At 41.8% G+C, this 21347-nt stretch overlaps 1 long non-coding RNA gene across 1 annotated transcript; it reads right to left on the bottom strand.

The window, feature by feature from the left end:
• Window positions 1–3353: 3353 nt before the first annotated feature.
• LOC110129911 (uncharacterized) lies at window positions 3354–18153 on the bottom strand. The gene is made up of 4 exons (XR_002311660.2): window positions 17931–18153; window positions 9234–9350; window positions 4419–4511; window positions 3354–3543 (listed from the first exon to the last, which is right to left on the bottom strand). It is a non-coding gene; the product is annotated as an uncharacterized lncRNA (long non-coding RNA).
• Between the last annotated feature and the right edge of the window lie 3194 nt (window positions 18154–21347).

Here is a 21347-nt window from a genome sequence, read left to right as displayed (position 1 = left end):
AAGGGGTTTTGATTGGGGGTTAGGGGTGGGTAAAGGAGTAATAGAGAGAAGATGATTAGCTGAACTTTGAACATACTGAATTGGGAGACCTTGTGGAATATGAATGTAATGAGAAATAACAGAGCTTTAGATATATATATTTGGTTTTTATGTTTTCTGTTGTGTTTCTTTAGATATACATTTTGGGTTCATCAGCATGTATTAAAATCTGTGTATAGATGACAGTCTTTGGGCAGAGGCTTCCCAAGCATTTTCCTCTCAGAGTAAAAAGGAGAAGGCTCAGAATTATAAAAAGGGGGAGTGCTATTGGAAGACCATGGGATGATCCCCAAAGAAAAGGAGAAATCAAGGGAAGAGAATTTAAAACAAGAACAGCATAATGTCACTGAGGTCACAGAACAGAGTTTCAAGGAGAGCAGCGCTAAATACCACAGAGATAAGAGTAGATGTACCATCTTATTTGGCAGTCACCTTTGGCTAGGAAGCTTTGAGTGTAATGTCAGGGCCAACAGCCTGAGGGTACAAAAATGAAGTCTGTTCTTCCAGGAAGCCTCAGAAGAGAAGGAGAAGAAAAGGGTCATTATTGAGGCTGATGGGAGCTACCCCAGAAGCCAGGGTGCGATTTCCTCAACTGAGAAGGACTGAATATATTTTATACTGAAGGGACATGAAAGAGGAGATAGCTGATGGAGCACGGTTCCTGAGAAGACGGGCAGATACAGAGACCAGGTCAGGGAGCTGACTTTGAACACTGGGAAGACTTCCGTTCTTTCAGACTAGGAAAGAAGGACTTACAATGGGTCCTTGTAGGAAAGGGGGCAGGAGCTTGAATGAATGTGTAGTGGATGGCCTAAACCTTCTCAGAGTACTGCAGTATAAAGACGCACCAAGCCAAGAAAGAAAAAAACCAAAGGAGGAGGTCTGGGGCTTCAGGGAAAGTCTCGAAGGCTTAGAACCACATGTTGTAAAATGGAAGAAGGAATTGGCCTTGGGCATGTAGGCTGATACTTGAGAAGCAATTGCCCCACAAGTCTGCCCAGCCTGACTTCCATGGTTTATTCTAAGTCCCTGCATCTCCTACTGTATTGATTTCAGCAAACCCTCTGATCTCTCCTCGCAACCTGCTAAGAGGAGCAATTTATCTTTCCTCTGTGCTTCTGAGTGGGAAGGAATAGCTTCCAGCAGAGTGCAGCTAAAAACACGGCCCCTTGGAAACAAAAGACGCTTTCTTTTCTGCCCCTGCCCACTGTTCCCTTTGCAGCTTCTGGCCAATGAGGATTTAAGTGTTACTTTCATGCACATCAAAACTGTCCTGAGACTTGATTTTAAAATGTCCTCTCGCTTTCCCCTCCATCACCAGCTGTGTGTGTGGGCTCCATCGGGTTATTTACTCTGTGGTAAAAGGTCCTGAGAGACTGTGCTTTTACTGTCCTCAGGTCTTTTTCTGTAGCTATTCTGTTTCCTCACTCCTTTTGTCACTTATTGTCAGACTCTCTGCCTACAATCGTTTGAGGCTATATACTCGTTTCCTAGGGCTGTCATACAAAGCACCGCAAATTGGATGATTTAAAACAAAGATTTATTCTTTTACATCATATACTGGAGGCTAGAAATCCAAAATCTAGGTGTCAGCATGGCTGCACTCTCTCTAGAAGCTGCAGAACAATTCTTTCTAGCCTCTTTCTAGCTTCTGGTGGTTGCTGGCAAGCCTCAGCATTCCTTGGCTTGTAGCTGCATCACTTGACTCTCTGCTTCTATTTCTCTTCATATGGTCATCTTTCCTCTGTGTGTGTGTGTGTGTGTGTGTGTGTGTGTGTGTGTCTGTCTGTCTGTCTGTCTGTCTGTCTGTATTTGTGTCTTATATGGACACTAGTCATTGGACTTAGGGCCTGTCCTAATCTAGTATGACCTCAGCTTAACTAATCACATTTGTAACAATCTTATTTCCAAATAAAGTTACACTCAGATTTCAGATGGATGGATAATGCATTTGGGGGGCACACTATGTAACCTTGTACAACCCTGTTCTAATTTCCTGTTGTTCATATATTGGATTTGCCAAAAAGTTTGCTCGGGTTTTTCTGTAAGATATTATGGAAAAACCTGAAGGAGAATTTTGGCTAGCCCAATACTACAAGCTGGGACATTAATACTATAGCCAAACATAGCCTCTTCTTCCCCAGAAGACGTCAGCCTGCAGCCTGCAACCCTCAGTCATCAAGCTGGCTCTAGCCCCCAAATTTCTGAGTGAGGAAATGTTACTACCTCTACTGTAAAAGTGTAAGAGGAAAGCCGAGCCATTTATCTCTCTTAGTGTAGCTCACACAAAGATGGAGCAGGCTGGGGATTCCTAACCCACAGCCAGCTTCCAACAGGGTCTCTAGAACGAGGGTACAGGGGCCTACCTGTAAGTAGAAATTCCTAGTGCCTGGAATTTTTTCTGGACTCTTGTACCAAATGAAAGCTACCCAACAAACTGAGACTCTCAAAATCTGTTAAAATGAAAGATTAAAACTCATGCTATTTCGGATTTCAGAGTATGTGTGCTTGCTGATAAATGTATTTGATTTCCACAGATCAGATGATTCTTTTTCTTATTTTTTCCATTTTCACTATGCTGAGCTGTGGTTATTTGCTGATAATGTAGCCATGAGGTACAATTTTTGTCCCTTTCTGATTTTTCATTTTTAATTTGCAGACTTCCACTTGACCTACTTATTGGAGAGTTAAGGCTTAAACGCTGTAGGCCTTCAGTGTCTCTCTCACCCTATGCAAAGCTACACAGAGAGATGTATGCCTTCTTCCCATTGAATTCAGGGACCGTTCTAAGGGGACAGTGGCGCAGAGATGCTGGCCTGTGCCTTCCTCAGTGACTGTGTTCCCCATCACATCATGTTGATCTAAACATCCACTGCCGACACCTTGACTAATTTGGTGTGTACCTCAGAAGCTTTTCACTCGCCTCTTGTTCTGATGTTGAGGGAAGCCATTCTTAACAGGCAGGGTAGCCATTGCCTAAATCTTTAGTATTTTCCCAAAGGTGGGGCCCCCTCATCATCCTACCTTCAGATAAAACACCTCCTTAACTTTAATCAAGAACATATGGGAGTAAACATAACCTGAATCACGATGGATGTGGACGGAAGTGGATGCCAGACAGAAAAGTACAAATAGGAGTATTGATAGGATGACAGGGCTTCTCTGGTAGCTCAGCTGGTAAAGAAGCTGCCTGCAATGCAGGAGACCCTGGTTTGATTCCTGAGTTGGAAGATTCCCTAGCAAATGGATAGGCTACCCACTCCAGCACTCTTGGGCTCCCCTGGTGGCTAAGACTGTAAAGAACCCACCTTCAGTGCGGGAGACCTGGGTTCCATCCCTGGGTTGGGAAGATCCGCTGGAAGAAGGCATGGCAACCGACTCCAGCACTCTTGCCTGGAGAATCCCCATGGACAAAGGAACCTGGCGGGCTACAGTCCATGGGGTCGCAGAGAGCTGAACACAACTGGGCCGTTAAGCACAGCGCATAGGATGACAGAAAGGGAACTGGGAAGAAAATGCACATAGGCTTAAACAGAGGAGTTTGTTCAACCAAAGAATGAACTCTCCAGAATTTATTTGCATTCAATCATCACCTTTTAGCCAATCCTTGATTTCTTACCCTTCTACAGATTCTTCTTATACAAGCTTTTCTATTTCTCTTACCATTGATTTCAATCCACCTCGGCTTTCTCCCCACAACCCCCCCCCCCACCCCCTGTTGGAATATTTATGACTGGGTAGCTTGTAGTGATTTTGGCCATGCATTCATTTCTCTCTGCACACTTTCTATTTCCTTCGTGGCTTTCTCTTCAACAGCTTTATCCTGTTTCATTTCCCTCAGCACTTACCCCCTTCTTCCAAAATTAGCTCTACTAAAATTTAATGTCTTTAGTTTCCCCTTCTGCTGTGGCTTCAATTCTCTCTGGTATAAACACAACTATTATTAGCCAATCTCTTTGCTGGTGGGCACGTCTGTCGCTGCAGTATCCACTCTCTTGCTGTGCCCTTGGTCTTGAATCCACACAAACACGGCTGCGCTTGCTTCACCCCTTGCCTGTGGTTGGCATGAAGCTCTGGCCTGTGCAAACGACGTGACCCGTCTGTAAGTTTTCTCTGCTCTCAGGGCGTCCTAGTATGTCACAGAGTATAGGGTATACGGCTAACTGCTCCCCTCTCTGATGCTACCAACACCACCTAAACTGCTATGACAGTCCATCCTATGGTTAAAAATGTGAATTCCCCTTGGACTGACTGTTAAAAGGGAACGCACTGAAGAGAACCACAGCCTGATTTTCTTTTTTTTTTTTTTAACGTGCTTCATTCTCTGACACTGCCGAAACCATTCACGTGGAATATGCATGCTTTCTCTCTCAGCTTACCAGTTTCAAGATGTTCAGTCTGGGCTTGCTCTGTGCTGTGTTTAGGGTATTTTATTCAGCATTCAACTTGAAAGCTTCATTTGATGGACACGACTGAAAGATTGAGGCAAAAAAAAAAAAAATTGTTGCTGTTTATGCTCCCAGCCTTCTGGAAGAGTGGAAAAATACTCACCTCTCCTGAACATTTGCTCTACTGGAGTTGCCAAATTATCTCACAGCCAGTCACTCTCCAATTTGACAGCACGGTATTTATTTTTAAAAAATTATGCATTGTGGTGTCTGTTTCTGTCTATGACACATTCTTTATAATAATAATGGTGGTGCTTTGGCCTTTCCGTCTTGCCTTTTAATTCAAGAATCTTCCAGGGCTTTGGACCCCTCATCACCTCTGCAGCATTTCATAGACGAAGAAGCAAGGGCGGAGATTAAGTTACAAGAAGGGCAGAGCTGTGGGGTGGGGTCTCAGCAACCCTGATCTCAGCCAACTGGAAAGTCTTCTACCTCCATCTTAGTGACCTTCCATCTCTCTTGCCACTTCCTCCTGCTTTCTTTTTTTTTTTTTTTTTTAATTTTTATGTTATATTAGAGTACAGTTGACTTACAATGTTGTGTTAGTTTTCAGGTGTATAGCAAAGTGGTTCAGTTATCCATAAACATATACCTGTTCTTTTTCAGATCCTTTTCCCATTTAGGTTATCACAGAATATTGCGTAGAGTTACTTGTGCTATACTTGTGATTATCTATTTTGTATATATAGTAGTGAGTACATGTTAATTCTCAACTCCTAATTTACCCCCACCTTTCCCCTTCAGCAGCCATAAGTTTGTTTTAAAAAACTGTGAGTCTGTTTCTGTTTTGTAAATAAGTTCCTTGTATTAAGTTTTTGGAGTCCACATGTAAGTGATACCGTATTTGTCTTTCTCTTTCTGATTTACTTCACTTAGTTATGCTTATCCCTGGTTTTTTCAGATTGCTACAAATGACATTATTTCATTCCTTTTTTATCCTGCTTTCTTATTAGTGGTAAACTGTTTCCCAAATCCCTCTCTCTCTTTGCATTTTCCCACTATTCACAGACTCTGTATTTATTTTCATTGGAGTATAATTTCTTTACAACATTGTGTTAGTCGCTGCTATACAACAAAGTGAACTTGCTCTATGTATATATATAGCCCCTCCTTCTTGGATCTCCCTCCGCGGTTTTAGACCTTAATAGTATGCCTCACTATTTCAGAAAAGAGAATTATTTGGAGTATACTAGAACCTGAACAATAGTTTTGAATCCCTTGGCACGATAAGGGTATGTCCAAATACCTTAACAGCATATTCATCCATTGAATTTTTAATGGATGAACTGAGTTTTGAAGAACAAACAGGAGTTAACCAGGCAAGAGGGGAGAAAGCTCATTCAACTTAGAGGAAGCAGCACGTGCAAAGTCCCTGTGGTTGGCAGGTGCACAATAGCTTGTATAAAAAGAAGGAGGGTTGGTGGGGCTGGAGCAGGCTCAGGGGTCAGAGAGAATACAGAACCCGATGGGGGTGGAGACAGGGCTGGAGCAGTCCATTTGGAGCTCCATTGACCCGCTAAGAATCTTTGTCAAAGCAATGGTGAGCCTTCAAATACTTTGGGGGATGGAGTGATTAAAAAAAAAAATCTGAGTTTTTAAAAGATCACTCAGACCATGAATTGGAACAAAAACTGAATCAAGCAGCATGGCTCTACAATTGACATGGTGGGGGTGGGGAGAAAGCCAATAACCCCCGGGGATGGCAGACATGTTTTAGAACTTCCTTGGGAGCTCTAAGTGTTTTCAGTGATCTGGTTGCCTGGAAGAAAACTGGGGTCAAGATGAGGAGATCATAGAGGGTAGGGGCCTAAGCTTCAGAGGCAATGAATTTGGAGCTAACCTGATGCCCAAAGGAACATCAGGTTGTAGGTGAGGCAACACCACTGCAGATTCTGGAAAGACTCAGAGAATAGCTCCATCAACAAGGAGAAGAAATCCCAAATGACTGGATAATTACCTCAAGGAGATGTCTTTAAGCTAGAAGAGATGACAAGCTCATGCATTTTGTGCCATCAGCAAAAATGGAGGCTAAAGAGCAAGATGAAGTTAGTAAGGGAAAGTAAAGTGTATGGTATGTAAATTCAAAACCATTAAAAAACTGATTGAGTCAACAGTGCAAAATAACTATGTACAGTGCCTTCAAAATTGACTAATCTTATACAGTTTTACTTCCTTGTCGATGTCAGCTTCCCTTGATTTGGGGAGCAGCACATTTGGAAACAATTGCTGATCTTGATAATGACTGAAGGAAGTGAGCTTAGGTGTGTGTGTACATGCTCAGTCGTGACTGACTCTTGTGACCCCATGGACTGTAGCCCACCAGGCTCCTCAGTCCATAGAGTTTTCCAGGCAGTAACACTGGAGTGGGTTGCCATTTCCTTCTCCAGGGGAGTCTTCCCAACCCAGGGATCAAACCCACATCTCCTGCATTGGCAGGCAGATTCTTTACCTCTGCACCATCAGGGAATTCCCCCAGTGAGCTTACAAGATGTCATTTTTGACTCAGCTCGATAACCAGAGAATTGCATCTAAAATACTCGAATAGATCCATAACATGCGAGTGTATTGATGGATGATAGAAAATGTAACTCTGGTTAGGTCAGAAATTGCACTGGCCTGAGCAGTCTTCTCCCTTTAAGCAAGCTCTCTAGAAAGTGAAATCACCACAGGGGGCTTGGTGAGTGTGGCATCAGAGTTGGATTGGAATGTTTATTGGCATAGAGTCTGACAGTCCCCTCGCTAAGATGGGAACATAACTTCACCCTCTCCCCTCTGAGGTGCTTGGACAGGCATGGCCAAGCTTATCTCTACAACTTTTCTTTCTCTTTGCACCATAGTCTTTTCATTTTCGGCCATTGATTTCTCAGATATTTGCCCACACAGATGAAGACCCACTGGTCAGAGTTTGCTCTTTTTTTAATATCAAGAGCTTCCTACCGAGCTTGAAAGAAGTGCAAATTCTGATGCCTTTTATAGTATAAAAACCAAACTCAAGTACCCTTCAGCCTTCATTACAGCAAATCTTGTTATTTAGAAGTTAACCAATTGGAAATTCATTGCATCGAAGCCTCTGATGAATGAACATAGTCATTCCATTTAGCCCATCACAAATGTGTCCTTCTCCAAAGGTGAGTAATTCCAATTTTCATGCCTCAGCTGCTGAATCTGCAGGACTGGCTTCTCATCATCACAAACTCTGCAGAGTAAACATAGAGGCAATGTCCAGAAAGTGGGGAAATCAAGGGGGTTGCTGGCCTTCCTTTAGTTCTCACCTTTCTTTCTTTCTTCTTTCTTCTTCTGTATTTGCCTTCTACCCCTCCAAACCCAGCTTCTGTTCTTCTCTGCCCCCAGCACATAGGCATAAAGTCCCATGGATGGAGAAAAGCAAAACCTGGGGAACAGGGTGACACTATAGATGGGGTTGATGAAAAAGCTTTGATGTGATTTCACCTCCTGAGTCATCCATGCTTCATGCAAAACTGGTACCTCTCAAGGCCATTGTTTCAAAGCATCTTCTTGTTGCCTCATCTGTATCCTTGGCTATCCTCTTAGTTCACTCATCGCCTAACTCAAGACTTCCACTGTCACCTTGGTTATCCTTCCCTGTTGTCTTCCCCATGTGGAGATGAAGGTGTGTGTGTGTGTGTGTGTGTGTGTGTGTGTGTGTGCGCGTGCACGTGCTGATAGATTAAATTGGATTAGAATGGACTAGAATGAATTGAAAGCCAGGGAGAAAGCTATCCACCCACTACTGCACAAACAGCTCCCTAAAAGGGAGAGAGGATTGATGAGAACCTCACCTAGAATTCCACACTCCAATCCCCTGGACCTTATTTTCTTTTTCCAACTGCACTTTCCATTCTCTGTGATTTTTACCCCATAAAAAGGAAGTAAGGATGAGACGCCATCAGTGCTTGCCCAAGCACTCTGCTTCGACTTCCTCCAGCAGCCAGAGAGACAGAGGCTCTGCTCTGGGTCATGAAGGTGCTAAAGTACCCCATTAAATCACCTAATCCCAGGTTCTTCCTTCTGCTTGTTTGCTGAAACAGCAGATGGCATCAGGACCTAGGCCCTCCCCAGACAGTGGGGACCCTTTGAATGAATTACACTGGTTTCAGATAATGTTAATGACCCATCATTTCCATTTGAACAAGTTAATAGGTGGCCACTTAATAAACAAAGGTAGCCAATGATGATAAGCTAGACACTAGACTAGATGATAAGCTAGACACCATCTAGACACCAACTCCGGGAGTTGGTGATGGACAGGGAGGCCTGGCATGCTGCAGTCCATGTGGTCGCAAAGAGTCGGACACGACTGAGTGACTGAACTGAACTGAGACACTAGATGCATGATAAATAAAGATCGTCCATCATGATAAAGTGATTCCCATGTAGCCCTAGTGGTAAAGAACCTGCCTGCCAATGCAGGATATATGAGATGGGGTTCAATCCCCGGGTCAGGAAGATCCCCTGGAGGAGGGCAAGACAACTCATTCCAGGATTCTTGCCTGGAGAATCCCATGGACTAAGGAGCCTGGCGGGCTACAGTCCTTAGGGTCACAAAGAGTTGGACACAGCTGAAGTGACTTAGCATGCACAAATCACGATAAAGTTGCTTTGATGTGTTTTTTTTTATTTAATTCTTTTTTCTTCCAGTTTTATTAAGATATAATTGCCACACAATACCGTGTGAGTTTCAGGGGTGCAGTAGGATGATTTGACTAAGGCAGTTTTCTGCCGTACCTCTCGTTATGCTGAAGATCCTCAAACGTTCTTTGTGGTCGTGGACCTTGGCTTCCCTCCCAGGATGTTTCACAGAAACATGATGGTGGCACCTTAGTGCTCAGATATAATTGCCAACTAAAAATAGGAAAGAAGAAAAAAAATCTAGCTTTAGAAAAATGACAGATTGGCAGGCTGAAGGTGGGTTAATAGGAACAGGAATTATCTGCTTGAATGATACTCATTCCACAGTCCTGGTCCCATTAACACTGCAGGCAGGACTGAGATGCTGGTTCCATTAACACGCCCATCCGAGTTCTCTCTGTTTCCTCTGTTCTCCAGTACTGATCAGTTCCTTTAAAAAGTGTCCTCAGGCTGAAATTTTCCCTGTTTGACATCAATCCAAAGGTAAATTGCCTGCAAAGTTTGAGACAAATTGTAATTGTGTTCATGTCTGCTTCGCAACGTGTACAAGCCTTCTTTTCCAGTCAATTTTCATTTTTGAGGGTTTTTCTCTACAGCTCGCTTTGAGTCACTGACAATGATTTGATAACAGACTTTTGTGCTGCATTGTCTAAGGAAGAGCTATTTTTACTTTTGCACATTTAAAAAGAAGAGAGAGTAAACATCATGGCATTATTGTGCCAGGGTGGTGCAATGGTAATGAACCTGCCTGCCAATGCAGGAGACGCAAGAGATGTGAGTTTGATCTCTCGGTCGGGAAGATCCTCCAGAGTAAGAAATGGCAACCCCCTCCAGTATTCTAGCCTGGAAAATTCCATGGACAGAGGAGCCTGGTGGGCTACAGTTCATGGGGCCACAAAGTGTCAGACACGACTGAGCAACTGAGCACATACATACAAGTTGCATAAATAAAATACAGTAAGCATTAACAAAATGTATTACCTGGAACTATATTCATATCATGACAGCTAAACAAAAAGAGGTAGAGATAGTTAGACAGATAGATAGATATACAGACAGACATAGTTGGGTTGGTTTGTGTTTATACATATCTAGACAGATCCATTCATCTCTTTATCAGTGATGAATCTAATTTTGACATAGAGATCAAGATTTTGCTGATGGACCTTTATATGTTCTTTCTTGTCCCTGTAGATTAAACGACTTGTACTCTTTTTTGGAGGAACCTGAAGACTATAGGAAATGCCTGCTGGTTTATGCTCAGCCTTCTTGGTTGAAGAATGTTTCAAGCTACATTGCTTGGGCTGTAACCAAGGATGTCTGTAACTTAGAAGTCCTGTTACCTGAATGATGTTTTTTAAGGTCATCTCAATGTCAACTCCATCATGTCTCAGGGTGGCAGGATCCCAGTGGGTTAGAAAAGTGAAAGTTAAAGTATTAGTTGCTCAGTCATGCCTGACTCTTTGTGATTCCATGGACTGCAGCCCACCAGGCTCCTCTGTCCATGGGATTTCCAGGAAAGCAATACTGGAGTGGGCAGCCATTCCGTTCTCCAGGGGATCTTCCCAGTCCAGGGATTGAGCCCTGGTCTCCTGCACCACAATCTGGTAAAGCAGCTTCTTTACCATCTGAGCCACCAGGGAAGACGTGCGCTAGAAAGCCAGTGTGTAAAGCCAGACCAAGGACTGTAGCAAAGCTCACCAGAACGTTGGAGCTAGTGAACAGGCTCAGGTGTCTGAGTTTTTATGTGGGGTTTCACCAAAGTGTCCTAATGGCCAGAGATGCTCCTTTGAATGATTCCAGACCTTAACTGTACTGACCACTCATGGGGCCACTTTGCCAGGATGGAAATATTATCATATTGTTATTACTTCTTCATTTTCCTTTTGTAAAGAACAGAAGGCATTTTGACTAGATCTTGTAGGTAGAGGGCCCTTTTCCTTCTTTACAAGTCAACATGTAACTGAAATTTATAAGAAAGAAATAAACAAGTCACTTAGTCTTCATGACTTGTCCTATTCTAATTTCTGTATGTTCTTCTTCATTTTATCGGTTATAGAAAGAGAGGGAATGAGAGAAGCCTGGATTTTTGAAAAGATATGTCTGTTTTCATCGAATCTGATAAATGTAATTGTACCCAGTTTTAGAAATGCGTTAAGAGGAAATATTTGTTTACACCTTAAGCTGCATAAAAAGCAATATTCCTTCAATCTTGTTAAATCAATTACTCTCTGGGCTTTCAGAAGTTGGCAAGCAATTCTGCATGCCCTCAAAAAGAGCTGAAATTGCAGAATTATTATTTAAAATCTATATGATTCACCTCCTCCAAAAAATCAAACATAATCCCTTCTGAAATTCAGATTGGACAATTTCAATCGCAAAAACATTCATTTATTATTTCTGGCACTCCCTAGGTGTGAGGGACTTCTTGGGCCATTCAATCTGGCCCAGCTTTCATAATGAAATCTATCCCTTAGATTAAAGGAAAATAAACAGACTTGGTACCTTAAGCTAACATGATTTTCTGAGTTTTGGAGGGCAGCAGATTGTTTATTTTTTTTCAACCTGATAAGTTTCCAAGGCGAAATGATTTATCTCTGTCTGGTTCTTCTTGGGATATTCACTGGGCAGAAAGTGGATTAAGGAAGAAGTATAGAATGGGCTGAAATAGAAAGGCAAGGAACTCTATGGGCAACGCTGAATGGGCAACAGACTAACCCGATTACTGTGTATCCTCCAAAGAGAGCAAAAATCAAATTAAACTGGAGAAAAAGAAAGTGGAAAGAGAAGGAAATTGCAATATTTTGGTCTAACGGAGATTGCATTGTAGGGTTAATAGAATTTAGATGGCAACATCATTTTAAAAACTAGATTGGCTTATGCCTATAATTCCTCAATGTACTGTTCACAGGCAAGGTTTGTGTGTGTCTTTCTCTGACATGACACAAGAAAAAAAAAATGTTCACAAATGATAATTGCCTAGTGCCAGCAGTCACACAGTTCCCTTTCAAAAGAGAACAGGGAAAAGAGCTGTTGCCAAGGCGAGCTCAAGGCTGTAAGACCCCAGAGTTCTCCAGTATCTGAGTCCCACCCACAGCTGTCATTTCTCTCCAAGGCACCTGCTTGGAACCTGGAGAGGCTCTGTTCCCCAGGCTGACTTGGAGGAAATACCCAGCTGGGATCCACCTAATCTCACATGCACTCTCCAGTGACAGTAACCCCATGGGCTGGGGAGGCTCGGCACTTTCTGAAGGGGGTGCCTTGCAGTGTCACAAATAGTTCTTATGCTCCAGAGACAAGACACACACAGACTTGTGAGCAACCCAGTATGAGTCCAAGTTGAATGTGAATATATGCCAAATTGGTGTACGGACCAGCTGTTCTCAAGGTTGTCATGATCACGCGGAGAGAAAAAAGTGGAGTTAGGGCCACCATTGCTATGGGGGGCTTCCCAGGTGGTGCGAGTGGTAACGAACCTGCCTGCCAATATAGGAGACTTAAGAGACACTGGTTCAATCCCTGGGCTGGAAAGATCCCCTGGAGAAGGGCATGCCAACCCATTCCAGTTATTCTCGCTTGGAGAATCCCAGGGATAGAGGAACCTGGTGGGCTACAGTCCATGGGGTCGCCAAGAGTCAGACATGGCTGAAATGACTTAGCACACAGGCACCCATTGCTATAGCATCACATTCCACGACCTGTCTTATCACCATCACAGGCAGCATTCAGACAGCACCAGGCATGCTGGGGGCAGGGGGTGGGGAGTGAAGCATTTTAGGCCTCACTGCAATGCTGTGTGTGGTCAAGAGCAGAAAATGAAGAATAGCTACCTCTCAGGAGAGGTTGTCCATACGATGCCTTCAGTAACTCCTGGTGTTAATGTGAGCTCTCAATTGCATCGTCTTCCCCAAATGATGGATGAGGAAACCAAAGCTGAGTGTGGTAAGTTGTAGATAGTTGCTGGGAAAACTTGAATTCAAACAGTGGTCTGAATCCCAAGGCCATTCCCTTAACTTTGAGGTCTTACTTCTCTGGGCTGAGTGGGCATGCGGGTAGAGCCCATGATGTCTGTCAGTAACTTTGAACCACACCTCCATTACATGTCTCCATGACAGCTGTAGGAGGAAGTTTTAAGAGAAGGTTCTGGGGAGGAAGAAAGGCTTTCAAAAATCATTAGGGTTGAGTAGGCAAAGGGAAAGGATGTTTAGATGGTGGAGACAGACTGGGAGACGGCGGGCAGGGCAGTCCCAGTTAACTGTCTGGAAAAAAGGACATTAAGAAAATTAAACTTATACCTCACTCAGTCTTGCTCTCCACAGGGTGCCAGGCATGTGCCACAAAGCATTCTCCTCAGACACACAATTCCCACTGACGTTTTCTTCCTGTCTTTTCATAAAGCTATCATGTTCAGTCAGTCACAAAACCCCAGGGTATCACGGGACCTTGATCCAGATCAGACAAACATTTCCAGGGACAGGGAGCTCACTACTTCTTAAAGGAGCACAGTTCTTTGGATGGACAGCTTTCATTCCTAGAAAGCACTTCCTTTTGTCATCTCTGCTTCTTAAAGCCCCTCCGATATTTAAAGACCACTACCCTGTACTGAATTTCTTCCTCTCCAGGCCAAAGAAATACAGTTTCCCCATTTTTAAAACTGTCCCGATGCCTTTGCTTTGATGTAACTACTTCCAGTTTGTAACTTCCTGGACACAGCACAGCTTTGGGAAGCAGGGAGTGAGTTCACATTAGCAGATCTACATACAAAGAGTACCACTTTAAGAGAGGCAGAAAGGCTCCAAGAGGAGATGAAAATCATATCACTCGTACATATGTGCAAGTAGCTACATTGCCTGCCATATGAGGGATCCCTCAAGTCTTACTGCAGCTTTAAGAACTTCAGAAGTATATATGCTAAAATCTTACACTATCACACCACTGGAAAGTTAAATTGTGTACATTTCTATTGTATTTATTACATCTTATAAACTTTTAATGAAACATTTTTAAGAGAATATTTGTTTCTGGCAACCTTGGCCATCTTCAGAAGATGTGTGACTCCCCTTACTGACCTGCACATAATGGGAATTTTCCATGGTTAGGGGGCTGAGCGTAGACCCTCCATATTAGGAGCCAGTGACTATTAGGAACCCAAAGGCCACATTTCAGACACACAAATCTATGCTCAAGGTCTCTCTTTCTTAGCATCCTCAAAGTGTCTTTGGGCTCCAACATGGCTACTTGAGTGCCTGCCATCACAGTTCTGTTCCATTAAAGCAGTGGGAAGAAGCAAAACAGTAGAAATGGACACACTTCTCCATTCTTTTAAGAAAGTTTCCCAGAGTTCCTACATAGTACTTTCACTTATATCTTATTGACCAAAATTAAGTCATAGCTAGACTTTGGCAACATAGCTGTGAGGAAGGCTTAAAAATCTTGTCTTTATTCCAAGCAACGTACAGTCAGTTTAAAAAGTAAAGGATTCTATGACTAAGGAAAATGGGAAGAATGCATGTTGGAAGATGATTAGAGTTTCTGTTCTCCTCAACCAGCATTGTACGAGAGCACCTACTCCCCCATATCCTCACCATCACTGAGTATTACTGTTTCTTTACATCTTTGCCAAATGACATGCTCTAAATGGTATCATGTTATTTTATTTATGTTTCTCGCATTACTGTAAAGGGTGAGCATGCTTGCATATTTATTAACTACTCGTAGTCTTCTCTGATAAGTTGCTCTTTATATCCATAGCCTACTTTTCTCTTTCAACTTTTTCTTACTGATTATTAAGAGCCTTTTATATATTAGAAATATAAACCATATACCATACAAACTTTTCCTCAGTTTTTAAAATTTTACCATTAAAAAAATATTTTATGTCCCTTAGCCATCAGTATAGATACTATCCGAAAAAAGCCAGAAGATATGACAATTGTTGGCAAGGATACAGAGAATTTGGGATCCTTGTGTACAGTTGATGGGAATGTAAAATGATGAAGTGCTATGGAAAACATTATAGCAATTTTTCAAGATATTAAAAATAGAATGACCAGGTGATTCAGTCATTCCACTTGATATAGACCCCAAAGAACTGACAGCATAGTCTTAAAGAGATATTTGTACATTCACATTCATGGCAGCCTTATTCACAATAGCCAAAATGTGGGACTAACTCAAATGCCCATTAGCAGACGAACAGATAAACAAAATACAGCACACAGTACAATGGAATATTAACCAGCCTTAAGAAGGAAGGAAAATATAATACTTGCCACAGCATGGATAAACCTTGAGGATACTATACTAAAGGGAATCAGCCAGTCACAAAAGGACAAATATTGTATGATTCTACTTATACGGTGGTACCTACAGGGGTCAAGTTCATAGAGATAGAATGTAGAATGGTCGTTGCTAGGGGCGGAGAGGAGGGAACAACAGGGAGTTGTTTAATGGGTTACAGAGTTTCAGTTTTGTCAGATGAAAAGAGCTCTGGAGATTGGCTGTGAAGCAATGAGAAAGTACTTAATACTACCAAACTGCACACTTAAAAATAGTTAAGATAATATATTTTATGTTATGTATAGTTACCATAATTCAAATATATTTTCTTTCACTAGATTGAAAATCCTTCTTTTATAGTTTTTGCCTTTCGCAATCATGTTTAGGAAGTCTTTTTTCACCTCCACATGAAAAACGTTTTTACCTGTGTTTTTTTCTTCTGTGGTTGAGTGTGGGATACTCAGGTACAATGGATTCATCTCCTAAGATATTATCAGTGGTTGACAATAATAAGTTCTTAGGCTCCTCTGTTATTCACTTTTTTCCTGTAGTCCTCACTTCCTATTCCAATCCTCTGCTTCATAAAACCATTCTAAGGTATTGAATATGTATCTTTTTCATTTGCATATGTTTTTGCTAAATATGTATTGTATGAGATTCACACATCTTAACTGACATGAACGATATTGTGTTATATATCTCACTCTGCTTCTTACTTGTTTCACTCGGCATTGCATGTTTAAGATGCTCTGTGTGCACTTGGTCCATCACTTCTAATTTCTGCTCAGCCTTCCGTGGTGTGCCTCTTAACATTTTACCAATCTGCTGTCCCAGCACTGAACATTCCAACTGCCTCCAGCTTCCCAGCACAAACAACACGGCATCCACTTATGGATTGTGTGAGATGGATTTCATTTATCAGAATGAAGGACTTCTGTTCAACAAAGACTAACATTTATAAAACTGGCATTTTTAAAATGACAAAGAGGAAAATGGTATTCACAATGTGAAAATTAACAAGGGGTTAATATCTACAACACACAAGGAACCTTCTCAAATCAAGAAGAAAAATACAGAAACCTCAGTAGACATTGGGCAAAGGAGGTAAACAGGTATTATAAAAATGGAAGTAAAAAAACTAAAAAGTATTTGAAGAGATGTTCAAATTTATTAATAATCTGAGATGTGCATTTTTAAGCAAACTTGTGCTCTTAGAATGACAAAACCCAGAAACTAGATAATATCACATATTTGTGTGGATCTGCTCACACGGAACCCTTGCACTGCCAGTGGGAGTGTAAACTGCGATCAAATTAAGTGCATACACACTCCTGACCCCAAATTCCACTCTTCCACCAGCACTTTTATCGTTTGGGGGTTTGTTTATTTTTAGCACATAAATATTTAATCCATCTGGGATTTATTTTGTTGTAGAGTATAAGTATTGAGCAATATTTATTTTCCCCAAATGTTTGGCCAGTTGACTTAACACTTTTGGATGACACTACCTTTTCCTCCACTGTCTATCATTTACTGACTTCTTATAGATTCCTGGGTCTGATTCCAGGTTTTAGGTTTCTAAACAGTGTATCTTGGGGTTGCCAAGCAGTGACCCACTTGGAGAATGTTTAATCCCTCTTGTGCTTTGTGCTTTGATGTCAAGAGTCATGTACTAGCTACAGATCCAAAGGAAACACAGTCACAGAAACCAAGGGCTGTTTTTTCCTGATAGTTATAAATTCCTGTTGGATGGAACTCTGGTTTCTGGCTTTTATCCTTAAAGGAGCGAGCCCCGTTCACATTCCTCCATCCTGGTCTCCCAAACCTCTTGTAGCATCTTGTTCCATCTCTTTGACGCAAGAAGTTACATTTTTATTATTCAATATTTATTTATTTGGCTGGGCTGGGTCTTAGCTGCGGCACTCAGGATCTGTGATCTTCGCTGGGGAATACCGGATCTTAAGCTACACCATGGAGCAGGAAATGGCATCCCCCTCCAGGACGCTTGCCTGGAAACCCCCATGGACGGAGGAGCCTGGTGGGCTGCAGCCCATGGGGTCGCTAAGAGTCGGACACGACTGAGCGACTTCACTTTCACTTTTCACTTTCATGCACTGGAGAAGGAAATGGCAACCCACTCCAGTGTTCTTGCCTGGAGAATCCCAGAGACGGGGGAACCTGGTGGGCTGCCGTCTCAGGGGCTGCACAGAGTCAGACACGACTAAAGCGACTTAGCAGTAGCAGCAGCAAGCTACAGCATGTGGCTGGAACCCGGGCCGCCTGCAATGGGAGCTCGGAGTTTTAGCCACTGGAATACCAGGGAAGTCCCAAGAAGTCAAATTTTACATCTCTCTCTGTCTCCCTGTCTCATTGAGTGCCCAATTCATCCTGTTTCAAAAACGAAGTTTGAAGTCTTGAACAGAGTTTGGAAACCAGAAAACCTCTCTGGAGATTAGTAATTTAGCAACTTGAAGATTTCACACAGACCAAAAAAACAAAAAACAGAAAACCCACCTTCAGAACTGTAGCGCCTCTCGGTTCCTAACAGTGAGCCTGGGGGCACTCCCGCGAGATCGCGCGTTCTTCCCGTGCATGCTCAGTCCAAGAAACAAGATGTCTGACCACAGAGGGTTAACACCCTGAGAAGCTCAGACACCTGAAAACTATCTTCACATCAGGAGAATCAAGTCACATTGCCAGGATGCAGGAAAGTGTGTTCTTCTTGAATCAGAGTGACAGTCACTTTCGTCTTAAAAGATGCAGACAAGCACTTAAAGGCTGTCAATCATTTCCCTTGAGGGGAGACAAGAAACTTTTAACATATGAATTGCCAATATTTTTCCACAGTAAGGTAAGTAGAAAATTGCTTTTAATGTTAAAAAAAAAAAATTGCTGGACCAAAAGACCAGGTTTTTTTCCACGAGAATATTTGGAATAGTATTCATTACCTGTCAGATTAAATAATAATATTGGGTTGGTCAAAAAGTTTGTTAGAGTTTTTCTGGAAGATGTAAGGGAGAAACTTGAAAAAACTTAAAAAAATGTTTTTCCAACCCAATAATGATAATAATAGACTTATTAAAGCATAAAGAAAAAGATCTCGTCTGACTTCCCTTGAAGGTGATGTTCCATGAGCAGCCTGGAGACAGATAATATGCCAGAATAGCATGTTTTCTGCTGAAGAGAGCTGACAACCAAATTGTGCTGTCCAATGTAGCAGCCACCAGACACATGGAGCTATTTAAATTTAGTTAAAATTTGATAAAACTAGTTTTAGTCATACTAGCCACATTCCAAGTGCTTAACAGCCCAATGTGGCTAAATGACTGCTATACTGAATAGCACAGGAATAGAACATTTATATTATCACAGGAAGTTCTACTGGACACCACTGATTAGATCTTTTCTACTTAAAGTATAATCGCTCTGGCCTCTCCTAGGAGCAGGGATGGCTCCATGGGCATGTGGCCTATAGAAGGGCAAAAGACCTCATGCTTAGGACTCTGATCGTGGTTTAATACTTTGTTGTCACTATTTTGAAATTGTTGATTTTTTAATAAGAAATCCTGAAATTTCCTTCCCTCTCGAGACCCACAAATGATGCAACTGCTTCTGCCTGGGTGCTTGTTACAAATGTAGAACCTCAATTACATTTGCTGAATCAGAACCTGAATTTTAACAAGACTTCCAGATGACTTAGGGCTTCCCCGGTGGCTCAGTAGTAAAGAACCACCTGCAATGCAGGAGACACAGGATCGATCTCTGGGTCAGGAAGATTCCCCTGGAGACAACATGGCAACTCACTCCAGTATTCTTGCCAGGAAAATCTCATGGACAGAGGAGTCCATGGGGTTGCAAAGTGTTGGACTTGACTGAGCACAGATGACTTATGGACATTAAACTTTGAGAACCAGGATCTTGAAGAATAATTCTCAAACATTTTAAATCTACAGACTCTTTCTTAAACTGATTAAAATTTGCACAGATTCAAAGATATAAAATAGATGAAAATAATTATGCCCATTAGGCAATTATGTAATCATTGATCAGCTTAAATAATATCAGGTTATTTGTGGATCCCTAGGATTTTTTTTTCATTTATTTTTATTAGTTGAAAGCTAATTACTTTACAATATTGTAGTGGTTTTTGCCATACATTGACATGAATCAGCCATGGATTTACATGTGTTCCCCATCCCGATCCCCCCTCCCACCTCCCTCCCCATCCCATCCTTCTGGGTCTCCCCAGTGCACCAGCCCTGAGCACTTGTCTCATGCATCCAACCTGAGCTCTTTCACCCTTGATAGTATACTTGTTTCAATGCTATTCTCTTGAAATATCCCACCCTCACCTTCTCCCACAGAGTCCACAAGTCTGTTCTATACATCTGTGTCTCTTTTTCTGTTTTGCATATAGGGTTATCGTTACCATCTTTTTAAATTCCATATATATGCGTTAGTATACTGTATTGGTCTTTATCTTTCTGGCTTACTTCACTCTGTATAATGGTCTCCAGTTTCATCCATCTCATTAGAACTGATTCAAATGAATTCTTTTTAATGGCTGAGTAATATTCCATTGTGTATATGTACCACATCTTCCTTATCCATTCGTCTGCTGATGGGCATCTAGGTTGCTTCCATGTCCTGGCAATTATAAACAGTGCTGCAATGAACATTGGGGTGCACATGTCTCTTTCAGATCTAGTTTCCTTGGTGTGTATGCCCAGAAGTGGGATTGCTGGGTCATATGGCAGTTCTATTTCCAGTTTTTTAAGGAATCTCCACACTGTTCTCCATAGTGGCTGTACTAGTTTGCATTCCCACCAACAGTGTAAGAGGGTTCCCTTTTCTCCACACCCTCTCCAGCATTTATTGCTTGTAGACTTTTGGATAGCAGCCATCCTGACTGGCATGTAATAGTACCACATTGTGGTTTTGATTTGCATTTCTCTGATAATGAGTGATGTTGAGCATCTTTTCATGTGTTTGTTAGCCATCTGTATGTCTTCTTTGGAGAAATGTCTGTTTAGTTCTTTGGCCCATTTTTTTTTATTGCGTCATTTACTTTTCTGGAATTGAGCTGCAGGAGTTGCTTGTATATTTTTGAGATTAATCCTTTGTCTGTTGCTTCATTTGCTATTATTTTCTCCCATTCTGAGGGCTGTCTTTTCACCTTGCTTATAGTTTCCTTTGTTGTGCAAAAGCTTTTAAGTTTCATTAGGTCCTATTTGTTTATTTTTGCTTTTATTTCCAATGTTCTGGGAGGTGGGTCATAGAGGATCCTGCTGTGATTTATGTCGGAGAGTGTTTTGCATATGTTCTCCTCTAGGAGTTTTATAGTTTCTAGTCTTACATTTATATATTTAATCCATTTTGAGTTTATTTTTGTGTATGGTGTTAGAAGGTGTTCTAGTTTCATTCTTTTACAAGTGGTTGACCAGTTTTCCCAGCACCACTTGTTAAAGAGGTTGTCTTTTTTTGATTGTATATCTTTGCCTCCTTTGTCAAAGATAAGGTGTCCATAGGTTTGTGGATTTATCTCTGGGCTTTCTATTCTGTTCCGTTGATCTATATTTCTGTCTTTGTGCCAGTACCATACTTTCTTGATGACTGTGGCTTTGTAGTAGAGCCTGAAGTCAGGCAGGTTGATTCCTCCAGTTCCATTCTTCTTTCTCAAGATTGCTTTGGCTATTCGAGGTTTTTTGTATTTCCATACAAATTGTGAAATTATTTGTTCTAGTTCTGTGAAAAATACCGTTGGTAGCTTGATAGGGATTGCATTGGATCTATAGATTGCTTTGGGTATTATAGCCATTTTCACAATATTGATTCTTCCAATCCATGAACACGGTATATTTCTCCATCTATTTGTGGATCCCTAGGATTTTATGGAAGAGCTTGAACACCTTTAGTCTAGAATTCTTTGGT

Source organism: Odocoileus virginianus, chromosome 27 (genome assembly GCF_023699985.2).
Source record: "Odocoileus virginianus isolate 20LAN1187 ecotype Illinois chromosome 27, Ovbor_1.2, whole genome shotgun sequence".
Taxonomy (NCBI): domain Eukaryota; kingdom Metazoa; phylum Chordata; class Mammalia; order Artiodactyla; family Cervidae; genus Odocoileus; species Odocoileus virginianus.
This window is presented reverse-complemented; position numbering and strand designations above follow the sequence as displayed.